The 26,704-nt window shown below is 38.1% G+C and overlaps 1 long non-coding RNA gene across 1 annotated transcript; it reads left to right on the top strand.

Moving 5' to 3' along the window:
• Positions 1-798: 798 nt before the first annotated feature.
• Positions 799-26,704, top strand: LOC147151641 (uncharacterized). Its single transcript, XR_015085717.1, has 3 exons — positions 799-962; positions 1,992-2,021; positions 25,538-26,704. It is a non-coding gene; the product is annotated as an uncharacterized LOC147151641 (long non-coding RNA).

Genomic DNA, 26,704 nt, shown 5'->3' with positions numbered 1-26,704 from the left:
AGCTAGCATTGACTACACAGATGTTCAGTCCCGATCCCCATTCATGTGGAAATGCTCTTACTGGATCCATCAATCCATCCCCCCACCCACCCATCTATGCACCCAGCCTGATCCAAACTACCTTGCCTGTGGGCGAAAGGCAAGGTGCAAAGTCCAAAGAACACTCACTAATAGTCACAAACCGTTGCAAGTGTCTGAAAGAATAAGATCACAGACACAAGTGACCAAAGTGAATTTTCTCCACAAGGTTTCTAGACCCTTCCTTAGAATAAGTGCTAGAAGCTCTCACATCTGGGAGGGGCTCAGAGTCAAGGCGCTGTTCCTCTGCATCAAGAGGAGGCAGATGAGGTGGCCTGGGGATTTTGTTAGGATACTCCCTGGACACAAACAAAGTCAACTACCTTTAAGAGAATTAAATTGCCACATTGTGTTGTGTTGTCTAATTATTTAAATGAAAACGGCTTGATTTATAAGATTTCTGTGTCATTCAGGCTACATATCATTCAGACCAAGGTGAGAATTTAGCAGATTAAGTGCAGGAGCACAAGATTAGTGTGTAATTGTCATGGTCGGTCTTTGTTGATTTAGGTTTTTGACCTTAGTTTCATGTTTTTCCTTGTTCCTCTGTGTCTGTCTCGTAAGCTTATTGTGTCCACCTGTGCTTGTCATCCCAGCCCCTAATGTCGGCCAATCAGCTCCCCCCAACCCTCTGTGTCCTGTCCAGGTGTTCCTCATTGTCTCGCTAATGTGTCTGTATTTAGTTCCCTGCTTTCTTTCCGTCCTTGTGGGTTCATTGTCATTTGTCATGTCATGTGTTTCTGTCCAAATCAAGTCCTAGTGTTGGGTTAGTTTCTTTTGTTGTCTTGGAAATGAAAGCCATTTTGTTTTGAACAGCTCCCTGCTTCCCTGCATTTGAGTCCTCCTCCATGACCGTACCCTGACAGCAATATCCCAAATTGGAGGTGAATGGTCTCATTCTTAACTGGTTCTAAAATACAATTATGACCATTGTCGCTATTATCAATGAAGGCAATGATTTCTTCCATCCCTCCTGCATGTTCCTCCCATTCCTATTTTCCACGTGGTGCTTCAGGGTGTTCGTGTCCTTTAAAAAAGGGGATCAGGCTCTTACATGTCATCTACAGTACATCACTGTCCTCATGTCATTTGCGCTTGTCATACCAGTGATGCCATTGTGACCAAATGTTGACCTCGTTAAACGGCATAAAAAGGTTACAAAAAGGGCAGGCTGGCCGTTGTTTTTTTACTGTCACCGCTACAATCAGTTTTGTAAGGAACTTCGTTTTCCAGGCTCAGAGAGAATTAACAGTAGATATAAAAAGGCCACACATCCATGTTCAAATGCCAGGTTTTTGTGATATAAAAAAATAGAACAAGATAAGTGATTTAAAGCATTTCTGCATGTTAATGTGACCTATAACCTGCACAGATCAAATGAACTTTTTTTAGAGATAATGTGTTTGCACAAGTGTGCACACCTTCTCATAACTGGGATGTGCCTGTGTGTAGAAATAACCGGTCACATTCAAAGTGACGTTAAATAGGAGGCAGCGCACATCTGCTACCGTTTAAAGTGCCTCTGATTAATCCCATATCGTCACTGTCCTGCGGAAACCTCATATGGACAAATATGGTCAAATTCATTTTTTTTCACAAATCGATACAAGTGGTCCGTCCCAGCTTCACCTGTACTTTTTATGCAAGTCTAGCCAATTTAAAATGGTATAGCAAATACACAAATACACTGTCACTCTTGAAAGCAATTTATGTTTGATAAATGCAAATATATTTGCAGAAATGTGGCAAAACTATTTCCGTTTCCTCAGTCTGCAGAAGCTGTGTGGCTTAATTGTCGCTATTTAACGTCTGGGTGGGGTTTTTTTTTCGACAAAAAGAGAGAAATTAGTCAAATTTGCTGGATTAAGTTGGATAGCTTTTTTAAAGTCGATCCCTTTGATGCTTCGTTGCAGATGACCATCGACCACCGAGTATCAATGGAGGTAAGTCTTCAACTCATTTTAATATCTACTTACAGGGGAAGTCAAAGCAAACATTTTTTATCAAGAAAATGTTCTATGAAAGCCCACTACTTGAAACAGGACATTCTGATAAATATTGCGTTTGTGGAAGACGTGTTAATCCACTCGTTTTTAGCCATCTCTGGGGACGGCCATTTTGAGGTTCTGTTGACTGAAAATGACATCACAACTGCTCACAACGACCAATCATGGCTCAGTTTCAGAAAACAGGTCAGTCGTGATTGGTCGTTGTGAGCAGTTGTGATGTCATTTTCAGTCGAGAAAAGACAAAATGGCCGCCCCCTGAGATGGCTAAAAATGAGTGCATTTTGCTGCTTAACTTATATTCCACAAACAAAAAAACTAATCAGAATGCCGTGTTTCAAGTAGTGAGCCTGCTGTTAACATATTCTTGAAATAAATATGTTTGGGTTGACTTCCGCTTTAAGGAGGCGTTTGTGAAGATGTTGCAGAGCAGACGTTTGATTTAGTGATTTTTTTCAAAAATGTTTGATGGGGGCTTCACATTATTGCGGACTTTGAAGTACTCGGCTGTCGCCGGCTTTATGTTTGTACTATCTTAATCAATTTTCAGGTACTATTTATGTTGACGTGAGTGTGGAATAGCGATAAAATGCAACTTCAACGAAGCGGTGCCTGTGAATTCAATCAAGCTACCTTTTTTTGTTGTTGTTTTTTGTATTTTTGTTTTTTTACCTCCTGTAAAGTTGTCAATTTGACACTACGATGATTCTGCCCGGCAGCGACAATATACATTTCAGATTTTCTATCAGGCTTTTCCTGACATTTAATATTTTCTTTCTAGCAGAAACTTGAAGGTTTTGTACAAAGACTAACTGAGGAAAAAGCACCACAGCATGTTGCTGCCACCACCACGCTTCACTATAGGGAGCCAGTGTTCAGGCGATCAGCAGTGTTTTGTTTATACTAAACATATCTTTTGGAATTCATCGCCAAAAAGTTCAGCCTTGGTTTAATTGGACCATTACAAAACATCCCACAGATGTGTGAGACATGTTATTGGTCTGCTAGAAAGCAAACAAACAAAAAAATCAAGAAAAGCCTATTAGGACATCTAACATTTATTTTGGTCTAATCAGTGACACATTAAATGGTGGAAGGTGTGTGCTGACTCACATTTAACATAAGTTTGAATTTGATTGTTCAATTCTGACCAGCCAAATCCCAGTTAATACATCACATTTTCCTTGTTCCTTTTTACTTGCCCTCTCTGTAAGATTTTTTTTTCACTAATTTAACTTTACAGATTGTAGGTCACATTAATAATGGCCACCGTTTATCTTGGTCTCATTTTTTTAAAACACAGAAAGTTGGCTTTTGAACAAGGGTGTGTACACTTTTTATACCCACCGTGAGTCGGGGTGTGTGCGCGTGCGCGTGTATGTGTATATATTAGTTGCTGAGATAAAGACGAGCAGATTTAAAGTATGTAGTAAGTATGAAGGAAATTTATCTTGTGATGGTAGATATAGATGGGATATCGATTTGTGTGTAACCTGGAATTTGGGATAAGAAGGAATTCTTACTCAACAAAGAGTTCTTGCAGAATGGTGACCGTGCTGAGGCTTTCAGACAAACACTAAACCAAACTCCTGTGTTTCCATGACAACTGTAACCAAACAGTGCTCTTTAACTAATACGCCATCCCAATAAATGTCTCCAAATAATCATACCGGTGAGCATATAAATGCTGAACAATGAACATCAAACAGACGCCCCTTATGATTGATATGCTTGCTCAGTTTTGTGAAGCTGGCTTACTGGGAGACATGTTACATAGGCTTCTGGTATTATGTTTGCATGCGTGCAAACGTGTCTGGGGAGTGCATTGAAATATTTCAATTTGTCTGGCTGATGTCTTTGCCTGTGTAAATTATCAGCAACGGGACTGGAAAGAGGCTGATGGGGGGATTATTTTTTTAAGCTTTCATTACTAAGCACATCTTTACCTAAACACACTGAGGTCTCTCTGCATTTCAGATGGCTTTAGTGAAGCCAAAATTTGTAAACGCCATATATTTTAATTTAGACATGGTGGCTGGTGGCACCCTCATACGCACAGATTTAGTTCACATTTTATTAGTAATTTAAATAGTAGGCAGTCTATTATTACACTCAGCACTTTTTTTTTTCTTGGGTGCCAGTGCATCTGCATGTCAGTTAAAGTAACTGTTAATATCTTTCATAAAATAGGGTTGTACTGAGACCACTGTTGGTAACGATGAGTCGACACCGATTAAGCTTTGAATCACTGAATACAGCAATGACAAAATCAAGTTAGCGCTCTTTAATTAATTTTCAATGGCTAATTTGACAACGCAGTACTGTATTCGATACAAGGTAAATCATACAATAGTGACACGCTATTTGGCATTGTACAAACAGCTTGCTCGTAATTTTGTGTTATCTGTCGTTGCCGGTTTTCGTGGCGTTGGTGTGGAGGACCCACGCGCAAGGAGAAAGGAGGGAGGCGAGGCAGGAGTAACAGATTCCAAAAGATTTGTGATGGAAAAAAAGAAGGCAAAACACCACTTCGGAGTGTACTCCGCCTCTCACCCAAAATCAGCAGCACACCCGCGACCCTAGTGAAGATAGAAAAATGTCAAACAAAAAGCACAGAAGTTCACAAAAAGCATACATCATGAAGGTTATTCATGTTTTCTTCATGCAAATAATAAGAACAAAAAATAACTTTCATTTGAGCAAATAACTTACAGTCCCTACAAAGTCTCTAGTGATAAACTTGAGTAGTTGTGTAATATTGAACATCTGGTTAGTTGTGCAGGTTGCTTTTTGTAGCTGTTCGCGTAGCTCAAAATCACCTCTTTTGTGACAATAGCTTCTTTGGAGTCAAACAAGGCAGACAATACTGGCTTTCATCTACTGTGAATAAAAAAAAAAGACATTATCATTCATGTCCTTTTTTTTTTTTTGTAATATCCTGTTACTGATATCAAAAGCTCTTGTCTTTCGGTCAATCTAGCATGGCCTGTGGCTGGCGGGCATAGGAATGAACCAATCAGAGAATCGTTAATTGTGAACACATTTCTGTCAGAAGCCTCATTGGTGGAAAATAGCTAAATATCTTTGACCCTTCTCAATTGACTTCTGACCGTGTAGCGATCGACTGGTATAGCCAAATGTTTTCTGATTATTTATGGTTTCTGGTTCCCTGGTTTCTGGCTACATTTATGCCAGTCTAGATCCTGTTGAAGCTCATTACAATATCTCAGCATGACTCAACTTCATTATAATAGCTCCAGCAAACGACATGAATTCTTTCTCTGATATTATTATTGTGTTATATGGGTCAACTTGGGAATCCCAAATGAGAGTAGAGGGAAAGAGGATGATAAACAGAAAAGCAAAGACGCAAGCGAGTTTAATATTCAATTCTCCGATGAAAGTTAATCTTCCTCTACAAGGGATTGCTTTGCGCCAGCAGCGGTCCATAGCAACGTCTATGATACATGTCTTGGACCATCATTTGCACATTACTGGCAATGGTGAAGGCAGGAAGAACCTGGTGTGCCGCTGTAAACTGTCTTCTGAGGCACTGCTTCCTGCTTCACTAATTGGATATCTATCCCCATTCAACCCGTCTCCTCTGTGTTCATTTCCGCCACCTTGGCTAAATAGCTTGGAAAAATGGTGGGGGTGATAAAATGGCTATCATGCTCGAAGTCTGATACTACTGTGCAAAGTTTGGTTGCTCTGCTTTTTAAAATCAACCCTCAAATGACTCCTCCTATAATTTATAAAACAGACAAGGCATTTATTGACTTTCAATTTGCCACTGGTTTCTCTGTAACAAGCAGATGACAAGAGTTTACAACCCAATTTAAAAAAATACTGATTTCGACTACTGGTTCTGCAGATGTTTTTTTTTGTTGTTTTTTTTCCATTTACTGATTTATCCCCCCACCCCCTCATTACTCTAACAACATGTGGCTGTGTGACTCATCCTTAGTAATTACACTTCAGGACTGTGTTACAATTGTGCCAATTTAATGCCTCTTTGCTGTGGTTTGTTTGTCCATGTCTGCTTTAATTTGTGTTATTTTAGAATTTATATCCTGTGAAAATGTTGATGGTTTTATTTAATGTTACTGGAATTTAAATTGGGTTTAACTCATTCAGTCCATGTGCATTACAATGGCATTTAGAAGAAAAAAAATGACCCCTAATAAGAGTCCAGCAAAAAAAAAAGATTTTTAATTGCATAATGTTTTTATGCAGGCAAAATTACAATGGTCACCATTCAATGGCAGGCAGGTCACATAGACAACAACAGACAACCATTCACACTCACATGTACATCTTGTCTCTGAGTGGGAATGGATGTTACACTGGTTGCATGGAAACCACTACACTATCTTGTAGCTTTAAATTTGCCTTCAGCAATGAATTACTATGGAGCCTTCTACTGTAAATTATGAATGCAATGCTTTGAGGGCCGCGTGGGGTTTGTGGTAACATGCTTTACGTTGCTACTCATTGTTATAAGTCAAAGAAATAAACTGCTCTAATTCAATCCATTATTACAAAAGAGTGATTGCTGTGACAAGGTTCTGCTGCTCAAGATGTAGGAGCAGTTGTTGTGGTGTGCCTGTAAAAGCTTGTTTCTTTCTTAAATTATTTTTCATTGATATTGTGACCGTAAAGATGTGTACTTTGCATTGACAATCCCTGTTTGAGAAAGAGAGAATTTCATTGTAGTTCAGTTCATTCTATAATCAGAAGTTGTTCTGGAGAGACTTTCATTCATTCTACAACATCCCCCCCAGTGGTTTTATCGTCAAGGACGACAGACACTTTGGCCGCAGCCGGCAAATTAACCTTTCATCTCTCATCCTTAAAGCGTCAAAACAAGCAAATGTAGATGGATTATGCTTGCATACTCCTAATGCTCTACATCAAAAACATGAGTGAATGTCAAGCTGTGAAACGTTATAGAATGCCATACTTAGTGAACTACTGGTGACTTGTATCTGGATGAAGGACAACAGTTGTGCCCACAGCACATCCAACACTGTGCACTTTGTCAGATGAACAACATGCTGCCTTAAAGTTGATGTAAACCCAAACACATTTTTTTCAAGAATATGTTCTATGCAGGCCATTTTGTCACTTCTGTCGACTGAAAATGACATCACAGTGTCTCAGGGCTCAGGTAACGACAAATCACGGCTCACCTGTTTTCTAAAGCTGAGCCATGAATCGTCGTTATCTGAGCCCTGAGACACTGTGATGTCATTTTTAGTTGACGGAAGTGACAAAATGGCCACCCCCTGAGATGGCTAAAAAGGGGTGGATTTCGCTGCTTGATTTATATTCCACAAAGGCAATATCAAAATGCTGTGCTTCAACTATAGTAGGCCTGCATAGAACATATTCTTGAAAAAAATATGTTTGAGTTGATTTTCCCTTTGAATGTTTGATGATGACTGAAGAGAAACTGAGCAGTGACTGTACATCAAATCACAGGTGTTGTGTTTTTTTTTTTTTTTTTCCAACTTAGTGTTTTCTTTGCTCACGGCGCTACTGAAACGTGAATGCATCAAATATTTTTGATGGATTTACCCTTGAAAGTATTGTATTTATTCACAAACCTATAGAATCATTGTCATATAATAAAATTGAAATAGTTTATTAACTGTCCTTATGTAGATTTGTCAGATATTTTACTTGAGTATTCATTTTTAGGACTTTACTTTTACTCCCTACATTCAAACACATGTATCTGTCCTTTCTACTGCTTACTTTGTCAAAATAGGCGTGTTACTTTCTCAACCTCCACAGATGACAAGACAGTGTAAGATAGACAAATAGTGAGCTTTATAATCAAGCGCTAAAATGTTTATTTAATTAATTGATGGATTGAGAACCAGTGAGAATTCATTACGATGACGCAACAGAATCAAGAACACAATACAGGTAAGGGCTACTTTTTCAGTTGTTATCATTAGCTGATTTAGAGTTTTTGTTTGTCAGTTGACAACAATTGCACAACTATGGGAACACATTGTTTTGATGGCATAAAAGCCTGAGCCAACACTAGCTAACACTTAAAGATACAAGACACATTTTTCCCTTTGTCTGGGACTTGTATATCCCGTAATTGACAGTAAAAATGTGTTTTTACTTCAGAGTCTCCTTTTTTTCTTTCACTTGAGGAGCCCAAACCAATCAGTAATTCTACTTTTTCTTTTTTTTTTCAGAACTGTACTGCACTGCATTGTTCAAACATGGCATGCTTTTCGTTTACATCAAGTGCATAGCATAATAAGAACTGAATAAGAACATATCTATAAACTCTACTAAGGGCCCTATATTTGTGCCGAGCACAAGTCTAGCCCGAGGCGCAGTCTAACTGTGTGCATGGGTGAATTTTCTTTCTTTTGGTATTTTGCGAGATTTTGCAAAGTTAGAATTGGACATAACGGGGCATTTGTGCCTTTGTGGGACGAAAGTATTCTTTTCCCGGCCAATCCTAGCGGCATCTCTAATTTGAATCCAAGTCAGGGCGGTGGGAGGCGCAAGTACGCATGAGTATGCCGTGCTTGAAATTGTGGTAACAGAAATAGACTCGCTGGGGTTCGAGTATGACATTGGCATGTAAACTGCAAGATCACAACCAACTATTTTATACATGAATCGATCCACATTTTATTTGCATGTACTTACCAAATGTTGTGTTGTTTTTTTTACTGTTACATAACACACAATAAATCATGTAACATTTAATCCCTTTGTATCTGCACCACCAAATGCATTTCGTTTTTGGTCATCAGTTTGACTGGAGTCTTGACTCTGGAGGATTTTAATATTAATTTGGTCCTTGCCCGTGCTCATTATTTATCATTTCTCTTCTAATCCAGTGTGTCTTTCATCTTCTCCCATAAATAAGAGTGAATCCCTAAATCCCTGTTTACAGCACAAAGTCATTTCTGTTGCAATTGAGTGCCGTTGGCGAGCTTTGCAAGTTGACGATTGTGAGTTGTCAAGGTTAGTCATGACGCTTCAAATTATTTTGCCAGTTCAAGTGCCTGAGGCTCTTAAATCCTTGTGATAAAAAATTATTGCAGTTCTATTGGGATAATGATGCAATTCTTCATCATCAAAAAGGACAGCGTTACCTCAGAGTTTATTTATTGAACATGTAATGTCCGACCTACTTCAAATGAGTTTGAAAAGCCAAAAGTCAAATCATTTTCTTTATGAGCATAACCTGAGCAAACCAAAAAGTCCTGGAGAGCTGTCAGTGGTGGCCTGAAGGATAACAACATTCACAAACATACCTGTCGCAGTTTGGAGTTAACATGTGTAATCATATTATATTACTTTAATATCATCTTCAGTTGACTATAGAATTTGTAGTTGCAGTCAATATTTAATTGACATTTTCCTTCCTTTCAAACTGAATATATGCTTGTGTCTCAACGTCGACCCTATTTGCAGTAAATCCCCACAAATAAGACATATTGCAGCTCGGCTCAAGTTCCAAATCCATTCCTCTTGTGTGGCCTTGTTGCCATAGAGAACGATGGAGCTGAGCTTGTGCAATTTGTCCACAACTCAACACTTATTTTTGCCACTTCAGAATGAGATCATGCCTGAACCGTTGATTGCAAAGCGTCAGTCATTTTCGTGATTCAAACCGATTATAACATAACCGTAGTATGTTGTGATCACAATAAAAGACGTAAAGTGCTACTTGTCTTGCTTGGAGTGAAGACAGTGAACCAAAATGGCCACCGTGTTTTTGGTGAGTCCACTAGTCACTAATCCCAAAATAGTAGAGACTTCAGGTTCATGTTACGTAATTCAGTATAAAGAAAATCTAAGCATAAATTTAGGTGCCAGAGGACTCGACAAGCGCTATGAAGGCTGCAAACTTAACCTCACCAAGGCTCATAATGTTACAGGATATTGAAAATTTAACAGATTATTATGATGGAGCTGATCGCTCCGCCCATCTCTTCATCTGAATGTCGAAGATTATGCGGCCACAAGCCTGATGACATGTAGTCCATCATCGAACTGTGGCCAGTGTTTTCCTGCTTCCGAGCGCACGTATGGACACACATTTAAGAGTGGGATGCCTGAGTCTCTTTTGTAGAGCTTCGCACTATTATTCCCTTTCACATAACCACCGTCCAGCCTCCGATGCTATCTCGAAAAACAGGAAATTGGTGTCTTCATCCACTTTCACTTGGAGCAGCGAAACAGGAAAAAGAAGGGGAACTCTGGCTTTGACGAGCAATGTGAAAAAAAAGCTTTAGAGTGCTGTTTTCAGTTTATAGATGAAAAATATACTGGCGTCACAGTTCGGAGGTTCGGGGTTCGCATGTCATTCTCTCTTTGCTTGTGTGGATTGTCTCCAGGTTATCTGGTTTCCACTCATATCGCCAAAGTATGCCTTTTAGCTTCCTAATGAGGACAAGTAGTACAGCAGATGGATGGATGATGTTGTTGTCAATTTCAAAACCTCCCACTTCTTAATGTTTCTGTTTACGGGCCCCAAAATAAATGAGCAACACTACACTGTTTTCTGCTAAAAGCAAATGCTTTGTGTAAATATTTCCTGGCTATGGTATTTATATTGCAATGATTATGCCGCCTGCGCGTTGCTTGGCGGAAACACAAGCCAGTTTATGGTTTACCTTTCCAAATTGTACCACAGCGAATGAAACTGTACTGTGTCACTTTGTGGAAACATAGTTTATGAATCCTCATTGTTCTCATTACTTTCCCCTTCTTTTTAAACCCATTACTGTTTTGTTTTCTCTCTTCAAGTATAGCATACTTTCGATTACTTTTTTTATTTTTTGAAATAAGACTTGACTGCACTCTCAGTTTTTCAAATTATTATTATTATTTTTTTTTAATTCTTGCTCCATTTAATCGCATGTCCATTTTGGTGAATAAATAACACCTCCAGTCAGCTCTTCCACACCAGCGAACATAACACAAGGAGTCTGATCATACACTGCACACTAGGTATAGTGTCTTTGATGCTTTCTGCCTGCGGCAGTTATCATTTTCTCACCCATTGCCCACGCTGAAGAAGCAGATGTAATGCACCCCAGTGGTTGTATCAAACATAACATATGCAGTGTGGTCAGGCACATTTCCCATCTTGATGCAGCCAAAACACATTTGTGCATTGACCTTGTCAAAAGGCAATCACTCATTTTTTTTCCCTTCTATTTAAAGAACACAAAGGGTATCTATTGTGCCTACAAGTAGTGTTCGACAATCACTTTTCTCCCTTTCTGCCAAATTATTCCCAAATCACAACTAAATCACAGATCATGCAATTGAATTGGTAACGCTTAATTTTTGTCTTAAAGCAGAAGTCAACCCAAACATATTTTTTTCAAGAATATGTTCCCAGCAGGCCCACTAGTTGGAACACGGCATTCTGATTAATTTTACGTTTGTGGAATAAGTGTAAATTCTCTCATTTTCAGCCATCTCCGGGGGCGGCCATTTTGTCTTCTGTCGACTGAAAATGACATCACAACTGCTCACAACGACCAATCATGGCTCAGATTCAGAAAACAGGTCAGCCGTGATTGGTTGTTGTGAGCAGTTGTGATGTCATTTTTAGTCGACAGAAGACAAAATGGCTGCCTCCGGTTATGGCTAAAAACGAGTCCATTTTGCTGCTTAACTCATATTCCACAAACGTAAAATTAATCAGAATGCCGTGTTCCAACTAGTGGGACAGCCGAGTACTTCAAAGTCCGCAATAATGTGAAGCCCCCATCAAACATTTTTGAAAAAATCACTAAATCAAATGTCTGCTCTGCAACATCTTCACAAACGCCTCCATAAAGCGGAAGTCAACCCAAACATATTTATTTCAAGAATATGTTAACAGCAGGCCCACTACTTGAAACACGGCATTCTGATTAATTTTTTTGTTTGTGGAATATAAGTTAAGCAGCAAAATGCACTCGTTTTTAGCCATAACCGGAGGCGGCCATTTTGTCTTCTGTCGACTAAAAATGACATCACAACTGCTCACAACGACCAATCACGACTGACCTGTTTTCTGAAACTGAGCCATGATTGGTCGTTGTGAGCAGTTGTGATGTCATTTTCAGTCGACAGAAGACGAAATGGCCGCCCCCGGAGATGGCTGAAAACGAGAGAATTAACACTTATTCCACAAACGCAATATTTATCAGAATGCCCTGTTTCAACTCGTGGGCTAGCATAGAACATAGTCTTGGGAAAAAAATGTTTGCATTGACTTCCCTTTTAACCAAACCATCTGGTGTGACGGGTTATAAAAGCAAAAAAGAACTTTGAGACTTCTTTCATACTCCATTTTCTTTTACCCTCAATTGAAGTGCAGTGTGATGGACTGCTGTCATGAGCAAATAATTCTGTATGCCAAAAGATGAACACAATTTGCTGCCTAGAAAGAGATAATTTGCTATTGTTCTTTTCTCTTGAGCAATCCTATTTTGTACCAAAGCTTCAGGTTAACTCTTTTATGAAGTATGTCCTTTGTATTGCATTTTTAATGGAAATCTAAATTGCAAGGCATCTTCAAACCTCCCTCATCACACTATTAAGATGGTTTGTGAGGAAATTGTAATGACGAGACAATACGACGCAGCCCATGAGTGCCTAAGGAAAGCTATAAGACAACAAGCATTCATTTTATATTTATATATATATATATATATATATATATATATATATATATATATATATATAAATCAATTATTTATTATTCAGGCATTGGAACGGAATAAAAAGACTAAAATGTATCTTAAGGACCCCTAAAATGAGTCTTGGAAATAAACGTGACAGCTATTCATTGTGACAGCTATTCATTTTTCAATCCACGAAGGAACCGTCAAAAATCACTGATTCAATCAGTGCACTACCTGAAGCAAGCGCACTAAATACAAACTTATTAGATTTTGGACATCCACCACAGGAGAGAGATAATTTCACTTGATTAACGAACTAAAGAGGATCAACATCTGGTAGCAATTAACCTTCACACCTGCATTTATACCCATGGTCCTGCATGCATGGGTAGAATTGGGCTGAGCTCCAGGCCTCTGAAGTCCTGCTACACTAGTGTTGCTTTTAATAGGATGGGAAGGAGGGTTACTGCCATGGTTGTGTTTGTATGATCTCGTAAATGAGAGTGAGGTGCTGAGACTGAAAAATAACAAGATGGAAAATTCCAAAGCGCTAAATTGTGTGTTCGCACTAACAGGTTGTGTACATTGTTGGTGGGCACTGCAAGTGCGTTGTCAGGCGATGGAATAGTATTAGTATTAGTAATCGAGGCAAACAAACATAACTAAATCCATAACAAAGATAAATGTGGGGAAGTCATCAACCACATAAAAGCTACGTTTTGTTTGACTTAACTCCTCCTGAGCGCATGGCAATTGTACTGTATGTGCCCATCCTGCATAATATTGTTTTTGAACCTTGGGTTTGGTAGCACACCCAGAAACACAATCACATTTGTATGCATGTGCAAATCTTTGGTAAATCTGGCTCAAAGTGGTTAAAGACGACGTACAGTGAAAAAAAAAAAAAAAAAAAAACAGAAGCAAATGAATAATTTCCCTCAAGAGAACAAGAATGATTATCTGCCCATCTCAACCGTATACACGCATCTCATGATATGATCTCACTGTACATCCCAATGTCACTTCGTCTGTTACCAAAGACCACAGTGATTTATAAATATTCAGCAATCACACTACATTTTAGATTAGGTTGTTCATGTGCTATTCTTTTTAGACTTTGTTGTGATGGGAATTGATTTTCTACCCTTGGAACAAATCACCAAGGCACCAACATTTCCTCTCAATAGTTTCAAATGTATTGTGTGCGTGATATATAGTATGACCATGTCCCAATTGTTTGGATAATACGGAAAAGGATAATCTATTCTCCATCCCCTTGAGGTCACTGCGTATGATTATGAGAAATATGGGAAGAGGGAAACAAACTGCACTGAGCATAACAGTTAGTGAATAATTCAAATCGTGACTCTGGACATACTACAGTCCAAACAGTTGAAGACACTAAAACAAACAAAAAAAAAAAAAACATTCTTAGAATGAAAACCATGTTTGCGAGCTTTATTAACCAGAATATGTTAAAACACAGATACACCATTAGATACACTTACGATGAGGTTGAATGCAAAATAAAAACGTTAATTGTATTTTGTTATGTCAGTTGCAAGCCGCATGTTGCTGCTTTGCAATTAGAATTGCAAAGCCATAAAACTGGCAGGACTGAAGAAAACAATTCTACTTTATGGGGAAGGTTAAGTGAAAAGAAGTTATGAATGTGTTAATAATTGCAATTTGTCCCCAATATTGCAGCTGTGATAAATAAGGAATATTAAATGTTTTTTTTTTTACATGCAAAATGATTTTTATTTATTTATTTTTAAAAGGCAATAGGGCTGAAAAAAAAAGATCAAATTCTAATTTGTCTCTATATAAGGTCAGTGCTTAAGAAATGCAGTACACACGTTTACATATCATTGTTTCATGAAACACAAAAAGTTGAAATAAAACCACAGATTTGTTTGCATTTTTATGGTAGTCTGACTCAGGACTTTACGATTTAATTTTATGGCAAAGGGTAAAACTTGTTTGGTAGAATTTTGTGAAGCTGTCAGAGTGAACGCTTAAAAGACTGCAAGCAAGTCAAAGTGTTTAGTAATTCAGCAACTCCAATTGGAGTACATCAATTAATTGTCTTTCACTTTAATTCATGATCCGTTTGCCTTTTTTTGTTTTTAGCGCAAGTCTAACCTATAAGACTTAAATAATAAATATTAATGTATAATAAATCTGATATTGATTATTGATTGTGGTTGTTAAAAAAAATACATGGTAATAGGCCCCTTGAAAAAATAATCGCATATTAAATTGCAATATTGAGGAAAAAAATTGCAGTTACATTATTTTTCAAAATCGCTTAGCCCTTAAAAGGAAGAAATTAATTGGACCCACAATGCATGCTGTGTAAAAAGCACAGTTCCATAACAAAAGTGTAACTATTACTAATGCGTCTCATTAGGAAAAAAGTGAATACATAACATACATACATAAATAACAGTAATCGAAAGGATGTAAGCAATAAAGGCATCTAAAAACTTGTGAGCTTGAGTTGCAGCCGTGAAAATGTTCCGGCACTGAATCAAAGCCTCAACTTGTTGGTCACAAAGTCAAATGAATTTGTGAGCTGTGGAACTGTATAAAGAATTTAAGCGGAGTCTTTAACATTAGCCATTAAATGGATGCAGGACGATAAAGCTCAGACATAGCAATCCTGGGTAACAGCATGCCAACAGCTTTGAGTGGTCTGAGTCATATCTGAATGACCTTTTCACCTGCAGTGAAGCCGCAGGTTCTTTTCACCCCGTCTCCAAAATATAGTGATGTATTTTCACCCAAGTACAACCATCAATATTTCAGACATTGCATTGCACATGTTTACAGTTGTCTTACATGCACTTACACTTCTGAGAATGATTATTCAGTGTGCCTTTCCCTTACAGCATCTGTCACATGCACATGCAAACGTCCACTCCTTTTAGGATTGTGTTTAGCATCTGTTTTATTGAGCAGGGAGTGAAAAGTAAACAAACAGCTTTTTCGATGTACTACATGGCATTTGGGAAGCAATGGAGTTATATTTGGGGCGATAACCTTGAATAAATCAAAAGTCTATGTCTATCAAGTGTGGAAAAGAGTGAATCATTTCTTTTTTAAATGCGAAATAATCTGAAGTAATGTGAATTAATCGAAATTTCAAATTCAATCTGAAACTTTATTGAATCTATTGACAGCGTATATTTTTAGTTTATTTGATATTTTACAATATGATTAATAAATGGACAATTGAATACAACAACACAACTTTCAAATGAAGTAATTTCCAGACGGATTGTGTTTCTTTTACATGCATTTACGTTTGGCACAGATGGACTCCATAGGAAAGGAGAAAAAGAAAAAAATATATATATTTTTCAAACTTTGCTTCCAGTCAATCAGTGAACCTAAATTTTACAAAATACAATATATTTAAAAACAAACCACTATTTTTTTTTCTTCCTTTTCACCATTCAAGTCTCCTTAATGCATATTAAGTGAGTTTACTCCGTTTCTTTGTCTGTGGAGGTGGCTTACCATAATGAGACTGCCAGGAATGTGTTGCTCTAATAATGTGACAAACAAAGGCTATTCATCATGCTTGTTTGTCTCTATCAGTCTTGAGCAGCTAGTGATAATAAAACCCAAACAATAAAGGATCTGATTTGCCGCTTAGAAAGACATTGAGACAGCTCCCACAATAACCTGATGTCATCATATCGTTAGTGTCAGGTAATTACACGATTCAGATGAAGAGTTGAAGTTTGAATTGTTAATTATGAACCAATTAACATGGGGGAAGAGGAATATATTCGAGCCTTGTTTCATGAACTTATAAAGCCTTTGTAGATAGGAGGCAAAACATCAGCAAAGAGAGCCGTCCAGTTTTGATCGATCCAATGCCTTGACTAAGCCTGTATGTTGTGCAGTACTGTGTTTGCACCCTTTTGGAATTATGGCCAAAAAGTTCAGTTTTGGGTTCATCAGATCTTAAAGTAGAAGTCAACCGCAAAATTTTCCTTACAAGAAAATGTTCTATGCAGCCCCACTAGTCTAAAAACAACATTCTGATTAATATTGCATTTGTGGAATACGAGTTAAGCAGCAAAATCCACCCATTTCTAGCCATTTTAGGGGAGTACGTTTTGTCACTTCTATCGACTGAAAATGACATCGCAGTTGCTCAGGGCTCAGGTCACGACCAATCATGGCTCAGCTACAGAAAACAGGTGATCCATGATTGGTCGTGACTCGAGCCCTGAGCAACTGTGATGTCATTTTCAGTCGACAGCAGGTGGCAAAATGGACACCTCTTGAAATGGACAAAAACCTTGTACAAGCAGCAGTATGGCAGATAATGAGCAATTCTTCAAAAAAGAGGCTTCAAGCTGTTTAATGCCACTCCCAGTTGACGTTTACAGTCCCAAAAAATAATTTGTAAAATAAAACAGCTGTTGTTCATCAAAATTGTCACGGGCTTTTGGTCCCATTGGCTCCCACATAGCTACTGTAACTTGAACCCTGTTATACAGCATACTCACTGACCAGATTATGCATACAAACATTGCAGTCCAAAAAAAAGTGCATTTCTCTTTGCTTCTCAAGGTTAGACGCGTTAGAAGCTAACACCAGCAAAACTTTGTCTTCCAGCAAACTTCACATCATCTAATAATTTACTTCATACACTAACAATCTGGTAATCGTGTGCCACCTTTTGGCTCGAGGTGAATTAAAAGATGGATTAATTCATTCAACTTCTACAAATTGTTCCTTCATTATCAAGCACTCAAAATCAAGTCAACCACTCATTACAGATTCATGTCCTTGAGTATTGCCTAATGTATTCATAGGTCAATATTAATTGTCTTTATGGTGTTGCAGAAGCACGTTTAATGCATTACTCTAATTAGAATATCATATATTGTACATGTTTACATTTGACACAGCTTTTCACTTAAAAGTGCAGTAATATATTTGGCTGCTTCCTGTAATTATCAGTGCATGAATATTGATGTGAAATCTCTCCAGGCACTTCATTTAAAATGAATCAGGATGAACCTCCAGTTTAGACAGATCTGCACAAACATAGAATGCTCATTAAGGACACGTTGAATAATAATGTGCACCCTCACTGGAAAATGAAAAGTAGCCTGTTTCGGTGTGATTTCAACCAAGAGATCTGAAGACGCCGTTACGAGGGTTGTACTAGATTTTGGAATGAAAAAACGTGTATGTGTAATTTCGGTAAGATACTTTGATTTTTTTTTTTTTTTAATATTTTGCTTTTAAATGTATTAAATTAATGTTTGTTGTTTCTTAAATTATTTAAATTCTTTTGTCTTTAAATGTTGTATTTTAACTGTGTGAAACACATTGAGTTACCTTGTATATGAAATGCGCTGCATATATAAAGTTGATTAACATTGCCTATTCTCATCCACCACCATCTTTTTTTTTAATTCTGAGACCCACGCAGATGTTTGAAATTATGCCACTTTGTTGGCCCGACATTTCACTGCTCCACAGTCCGTTGTATTCGGGTGACAGCAGCAGACGGCCGAGTCAAAAGTCCTCTAGAAATTGGCCGATTAAAAGACGAGATGCCAAAATCACGTGATTAGCAATTAGTAGACGTGATGCATTAAACGTCAATGCGGAAGACGTTTCACCAAAGGCTTTGTAAGTGGAAAATTTTATATGTGTATATATATATATATATATATGCATCACACAAAATTGCTGTGTTTAAAGAACAATACCAACAAAACATGAATTTCACACACAAAAACCTCAATGAATATTTACTGCAAGTGGATGCAGTTGCCTTCAACAGACAACTTAAAAAAAAAGTGCTCCATTCACCCTCATATCATTTTCACAACAAGGTCTATATTTCTTTTCTTCGTCTTTATGGCTGCCATCCTCAAAAAGGATTGCTCCCAAAATATACCTTGTAAAAGGCGGCATGATTATCTCAAGGGCTTTTATACAGAAGTTATGTGCATGTCTGCTTCAAAATATGAACATTTAACGTGTAAAATATAGTAGATTTATGCCTGTGAACACAAGGACATAGTAAGCAGCACACGTCAAACAGCCATGTTTTATGCCATTAATGAATGAATGTGACACTTGTTCATGTGTGCGTCCTCTATTTTTGAAAAGATCATTCCACTCTAAATACCAAACAAGGCATAATGCGAGACACATTTGCAAAAATTAATGTTCTCCATTTCCAAAATAATATTGTCACATTAAATATTGTCCTGGCTTTTTGTTTGATCCTAACAAAAAGCAACAGCTACTTCTACTAATGGAGTAAATTACTTCCTAAATTACAACCCAGCCACCCCAGCCGCCCCATCAGCAAAGATGTGCCAGTGCATAGGTGTCAACTGCTTCTGTGTGAGCAATGTGCAGCCAGCACTTGGATACCCTTCAGGAAATAAACACTCTCCTCTCACTATGCGGCAACCAACCAAGGACATTTGTTATGTTACTCCCCCGAAAATATATCGTTGCTGTCCTGTGAAAAACACTCATCTCAAATTTTGGAAACTTTTTAATTTTGGCTTTAATGCAACGTCTGTAACGCGGAAACATGATTCATGTAAAAATAAGAAAATGAAAAAAAAATGGAGATAAGTCTTTTTTACACGACAGCGACGATATACAGAATACATACAGGATTACGCCTAAAAAGGAAAAAACTGTAGCATTGGCATTGATGGGCTAACAAATTGAACAGCAGATCAATGAAAAGGAATTATGCTGGATAATGGATGGATGTGTGTGTTTTATATAGATATATAGAGATATATACATATATAAATATACAGACACACATCCATCCATTATCCAATCCGCTTATCCTCACAAGGGTCGCGGGCGTGCAGCAGCCTATCCCAGCCGGCTTCGGGCAGTAGGCAGGGTTCACCCTGAACTGGTTGCCAGCCAATCGCAGGGCACGCAGAGACAAACAAACATTCACTCTCCCAATCACAGCTAGGGGCAATTTAGAGTGACCAATTAACCTACCATGCCAGTTTTTGGAATGTGGGAGGAAACGCACGCAGGCACGGTGAGAACATGCAAACCCCACACAGGAAGGCCGGGGCCGGATTCGAACCCACGACCTCTGCACTGTGAAGCGATGCCGCCCCAATATAAATATATGTATATATTTTGACCACAGTTCAACCGTCTCCTCATTATACTGGGGTGTACAGTAATACCGTCATATTCAGAGAGATAGAGAGACACTGTTATAGCAATGATAGCAATACCATGACCATGGCAGATGAGGGCATATCAACCCAGTCAAAACAATGTCATATAATAATAATAAAATGCTGCTGAAGGGGAAATGAATGATGGTGACTTCACAGCAATAATGGAGTATAACGAGTATGTGAAATGTATGGATTTGAAAGGCTGGCTGATTGTTCCTCCAGATATATGAGCTCAACTATTCCATGTCATAGCATCAGCAAGGAAGCACAGAGGAGAGCTAATAAATCCCGAATTTGCCATTACACTCACAAAACGACAGCATGTGGTCGTATTGCTCATAATGACTGACAGAAACAATGCTTTCTGCATCAGTAACTTATGCAAGTCATGTCTGCTACTGCATCTGTTCTGTTGACATACTGCTCTTTGAAGCTTGCCGAGTGCAGGCTGCACTAAAGGCTATTCTTCCTTTATTGCCCTGCTTATCGCTTTCATTTTTTTTTTTTTTTTACTTGGAGACTTTCCAAAGAGCATTTTTTTTTTCTAGGCTGACAGAAGGCAGTCAAGCCAATCCCATGAAGCAACTTCTGTTGTGCTGCACCTACTGGAATCTAAATAGGGTCATGACTCGAGGCTATCTCCATGCCGTCGAAGTGGCATTGCACTCAGCAGGATTTGTGTATATTGTGTGTACAATTCAGGCAGCTGTCTGCTGTCGATATGACTGGGAGCGACCACGCAATATGTCATAATGAGGGATGGAAATAAGCGGTGCCCGCCTTAATAGCTGCATTATGGGATGCACATTCATTACCATCTAGACCAGGGGTCTTTCATCCTTATGTTGCGGCTGTGCGTGGCTTGGGGAACATAAATTAAGTGTCGGATTTAAGTGCATGTTAATTGTCTCAAAAACATGTATCATGTCTTCATATTAAGTCAAAGTTTTTGGCCGCTTTAATATGTGGTGGATCGGATACCGATTTGATATTTTGCAATGCGACCGCAGTGTGAACCGTGCCATGTCATCAGGATCCCAAAATGGCGGAGAGACTAAAGTGCAGGAAGCCAGGGCGAATGACTCTACAAAGTTGTTTTGAGTAACAGTATTGACTTTATGTTTGACTTTAATTTAATCCCACTTGAAAAATGAAGCATAAAGTGGATATTCATGGTGAAAGTAGCAATTCAGCCACGGCTCAGATCGGCTCAATTTTTACGTGCGGTTATGACGTGACGTCATCTTTACTGATGTCTCCATGAAATGAGATCAAAGAGCCTCACCTCAACATTTCCCCCAAATACTGCATTTCTAGCTCCTACCGAATCGCTTCACTGCAGAAATGCTCCAACACGCTGCACCACTTACTTACTTCCGCAAACGTGTTGTGAGTGAGTCATCTCTTCTTCTGCGCAAGCGGGTTACTTTCGGGACATACACACACACCAAAGAGACCGACGTCACATTTAGAAATTAATGTGAATGCTTACACAAAAATATGGTTTATTATTATTATTTTTTGAAGATGGCATCTTACAGTCCTGCGTAAAGATGAAAGTGGTGAAAGTGTACAAGGGTTCAGGAGCTGACGTCCCATTAAGCAGGTAATATAAATATTCAGGCAGTTATTTTGCAAATATTTATTTTCATTGTTCAGTGAAATAGTGCTCTTTTTTTGCATTGCAGTTTTAAATTCAGGTCAAGTTTACTCGCTCTGAAAGCCAGGATGATGGCTCACAGCATTTTTGTTTGTTAGATGGATTATTTAAATTCAGATTTTTAATTCATTTGAAAGAGACCCTCTAAGAGTAAGAGTTCAAAATGTGTTAATTTAATAAATACGATTTTCTGAAACATGGATGGACTGCATGGATTTCATAGGCAACACACTATTTTATATATATATATATATATATATATATATATATATATATATATATATATATATATATATATATATATATATATATATATATGTATATACAAAAACCTCACTCGCATCTCAAACCTGTACTGAAATAATTCGACTATGACACTGTATTTTAAAAAAGATAATGAATTGCCTTTCCATTGGCTCCACAATATAGGCATGTTGTTATAAGCCATATTTTCTCTGCCTCATTTATTGCATCTCAGGCGAAGTGTTCTGTTTTGCCTGCTGTTGTAGCACCAATGGTGATCAGCTAAAGAGTGTTTGGTGCCCATAAAAAATAAATAGAACAATTAATTTAAAGAGACAAGCCAGACGGCTCACCTACTTTTGAGTGGAGACAATGGTAAACTAAAGGTGCTAAAATATTTGACATTTCAAACTTTATTGTCGCAAATTGCCAATGAGTTGTTCAAAAGTGCAAAAGCAGTACCATCATATAAGTTCTGTTGCACACAGAAGCAAACAAAACGTATTTCCGTGCATGTCCACTAAAAGAGCAGCAGCTGCAATGCAGTCCTGTCACTCCAAGATTACCAACTTCACTTCTGCTACAGAGAAGGCCATGGCCTAGCACGCAGTCAGCATGCACACACACACGCACAGCCCCCAACACACTAGCAAGTTCTCTTCCCCCCTGCACATGTTTAAAACAAAACAAGTAAACAAGTTCACTCAAAAGTAAACGCAAAATTAGATGGGCTCAGTTGCACACACATTGCCTTGGGTCAAGACGTCACACTGACAAATTATACAACAAAAAGTCAACCAAAAGTTTCATCTGAAAATGCAAAGTGAATCTGCAGAATGAAACTTTAATGTACCACTGCTGAAATCATTTAACTGAGGTTAAACTGATTTGATGAAAACACTTTGTCATTTATGTCTTGCCTTTTCTTTAGTATATGATCACTGTTGTACAAAACAAATTCAATTTCATGCCTAAATAATATTTATAAAATATTCAAAATCCTTCTTTGACATCACAAATACCTGCACTTGAGTATGTGCACGTTTGGAATACGCTCACGTGTAAATGGCAGTGATGAAATGAATTGGGAAGTAGCCTGTGTTACCTAATTAAATTACAGTCCTAAAATTTGGATCTTGCTTAAAATGCATTTACAGAACCGTTAATATTTGAAGATATATTTATTTGAATACTGTACTAGGAAAGACTTAACTCATTATAGTTAAACTGGGTTGGAGTCCACCGGTTAACAACACAGACAATATTCAAGAACTTGGAGAAATAAAAGAAAAGAACAAATGTTTCAAGATTTTAAATTTAATCTTTGAGCAGCTTAACACTTGTGGGAGCTCAGCAGGTTCTGCAGAGTTACAGATGTACTGTTTGTCCCCACTTGAAACCAGGCACATCAGTCAGCCCGCCTGCAAAGTGGCTGTCCCTCACCACAAAGAAAAGAAAGAAAAGATGTGAATCAGAAGAAGGATGGAGAGAAAAGCTACCGAACCACAATCTTTATCCTGACAAAGAAAAACACAGAATTAAAGCCAGAATTATGTTTGTCTTGTTTCTTGTGAAGCAAGATGTCGTTCTGCAACTGCGTACGCTTTCATCCAGCAATATGGCCTCCTACAATCATACAATTCAATGCGAGATACCAGAAACCAGGGTGGGAATCCAGGTTCCGGCGTTATGAGGGTAAGGGTTGCACACAGCCTGGGGTCCACCTGGTACGGTTCTGACATCAAAACTTTCAGTTTGCCAGAGTAGTCGTAAGAAAGTGACAGAGGCAAGATGGCACTGTCAGAATGCGAGCTGGAAACTGGGCCTGGTAACAACAAGCTCGGCTGAGCTGATTCTGTTTTTTTTTTTTTCTAAAGAATTCTCTAATGATTCAGGATAAACAAACAATGGTTTGTTTGCTTTTTTTTCTTCACCATTGTGCTGAAGGATCCAGGCAATGACTGTTATAAACAATTTTTCTTGAGATTTCCCGGTTTATAAAACGCTAAACTAATAATGTAAACATTAGGCTGTTGTGAAGTTCATTTAATTGCATACTTGCAAGTTGTGATTTAATTTATGATAATGATACCTAAAGGGACATTCTATGCTGTATGTTTTTTTTTGCACAGTATACATCAAAGCAGACCACACACATGCTAACAACAATTGATACCAATGATGGGGCATGCAAACTGTGCTGAACACCTGAGCTGTTTTTTGGGGCGTGACGTAAAACCTAAAGTTTAAAATGTCTTGGCGGTCGGACTCAGAGGCTGTCACCCCAATCCAAGTAGCAAAGAGGGACAATCTACGATGGCAATACAGCACTGGTTGGAGGTTGAGGATCAGGGTACTCCCCAGAATTCAGAAACTCTAGAAGAGGAAAGTAAATCCGGCTCTGAAATCCACATAAAGGATGGTAGACCATCCACCTCCCCGAGAGCTCCTCAAAATGCAAAACGATAGCACTGTACAGTGTCTCTGTAGAGGAAGGAGAGGAATCGCATCGAATTGTCCACTCAGAGTGTTGGAAGCCTACAACAAAAGTTCCAGGATCTTGTCTATGTTTTTTTTTTTCTTCTTTTTTCAATGAGTTGAAGGAATGTAGTTTGTTTCATTCTTATTTTCTTTAGGTATAATCAGACCAACATGAATGACCATACATTTTCCTTTCACTTTTTCTCACTTCTGTCAATTATGTGCCAACCTATGTAAATAGAAATTCCAAATCTTACTCCGAGCACACAAAAGGAAAGAGTTATACAGAATACTGATTCTTGATGATAATGGTAGCAATATATTGACGTGCTAACCAATCTACTGTATGTTATAGTGACAATAATTTGGTATTGTGGTATTGACTTTATCTTTTCTACCTCAAAATGCTGCTGACAGTCTACTGGTTACTGTCGATGGGAAGTAGAGAGTAGAGAAACAACTGCCCTCATTTCTTCAAGAAGTAGCAACTACAAAAATTCTATGGACTGAAGAATTTTGTCAATAATGTTATAATACCATCAGCAAACAACCGGGAATTCCTTAACCACCTGTTTTTATTTTGAGAAAATAATGAGAAAATCCAGGGACCTTTGGCTGTATGTTCTTCTTCTATATTGCCATGGCCAGAGATGCTCTCCCGCTGATGACATTACAGAGGACATGCAATCACATGGTGTTTGTGTTTTAAAAGGGGAAACTTGTGAGGGGTGAGTGTTGAGAGGGCCGCAAGCACAACATCAATGAAAAGTTCTCCTTCAAGATTACAGGGTCAGGTGCTGATGAACATTTCGACGTGTTGCTGCACGGCTCAAACTGTGCAAGTGATTACCTGGTAAATTGATACTTGTGGGACACCAGTCAACGACGACACGGCCGATGGCACATCTGTGAGAAGATACTCTGTACACTGAAATGCTGTAACAAATTTGATGAACATAGCACAAGAGTTATGTTTTTTTTTTTCCCCCAATCTAATATATTGTTATATTATATTGTATTATTAGAAACAATACATTGGAGCAAAATTGTGAATCATTTGCTTTACATAAGGAAAAAAAAGTGTTTGGATTATAATTCAGATCACCTAGTCAGGGTTTACACTGCAATGGTGAAGTAACATAATTTCGGTTTTGTGTCCAAATATGCTTCTTGTAGATAAAATCTGCCAATGCGACTACTTTGGATTGGATAATGGATGGATGGATGGGCATAATGTCGTCATAAATGTCGACAAAGCTGGACATCAAAGCTCACCAAGGAGACTGGAACGCAAACAAAAGGGTAGAACAGGGAACAGGAATACAACGGTGAACGAATAGAAAAAAAAAGGAAGTTGACATTTTAAATCTGAGCAAATTGGCATAACAAAAAGAAGTGTGCATCATGTTTTATTTTGACTGACCATTGCAAGGAAAGCTTATGTTTAGAAATGTTGTCAGAGAGGTAAAGCAAACTATGACAATACCTTAATGAAACATAATCCATGTTGTGCTGCTTTGAACATATTTACGTACTGTAGATATATGTATTTATGTATATATTTAGTCCTGCAGCACTTAATGATGAACGAGAACACTTTTACAGGAAGCATTTCGCAGTATTTGGAGCACATTCACAGTATCTCCACCCATCCAAACTGCGAACACTGTAATGTGTTCTTTACAGGGGTCATGCTAAAGGTTTAAATGGTTTTGTACAACTCCTGTTTCTTATTTTGCATAATTCACAGCATGTTTCACAACTTGCCTCACATCTAATGACTAGAACTGAATAAAGGGCATATTCCAAAGGCCATTTTATGCTCCTTTCAAACAGTCAAGCTGAGCGAATAACAGCAAACACTACTGTTTTGCTTAAACAAACACTATGTGTGAGGTTACGAACAATGCCAGCAATAAAGCTTTACTTCAAATGTAACCCGATTATTAATCTGAAGCTTACAATGCAAAATCAAATGTTCTATTTCATTCACTTAGCATACACAATATCAGTAAATACTGACTAAATACTTTAGAAAAACTAGGTTGGAAACATGACAGCAAAATTAGTCTCCATACCAGAATACACTCTTGTTTTCCGTGTTGGTCATTATGTGCTAATCTACAATATGTACATTACTTTAGAATCTGCTAATGATAATAATCATATAATGAGCCAAAATGTGTGAGAGACTAACAGTACAGTATTTTGATTCTCTGCATGCTCTGTGGCTATAGCAAATTGACCGTAAACATATTTGTAACCATGACTATATAGTAGATGTTCTTTTTTAAAGTAAAAGAAAAGTAAATAGCCGCATTAATTTTGAATGAAATGGTTTAT

This window comes from Filicampus tigris, chromosome 2 (genome assembly GCF_054856515.1).
Source record: "Filicampus tigris isolate MCC_2025a chromosome 2, RoL_Ftig_1.0, whole genome shotgun sequence".
In the NCBI taxonomy this organism is placed as follows: domain Eukaryota; kingdom Metazoa; phylum Chordata; class Actinopteri; order Syngnathiformes; family Syngnathidae; genus Filicampus; species Filicampus tigris.
This window is presented reverse-complemented; position numbering and strand designations above follow the sequence as displayed.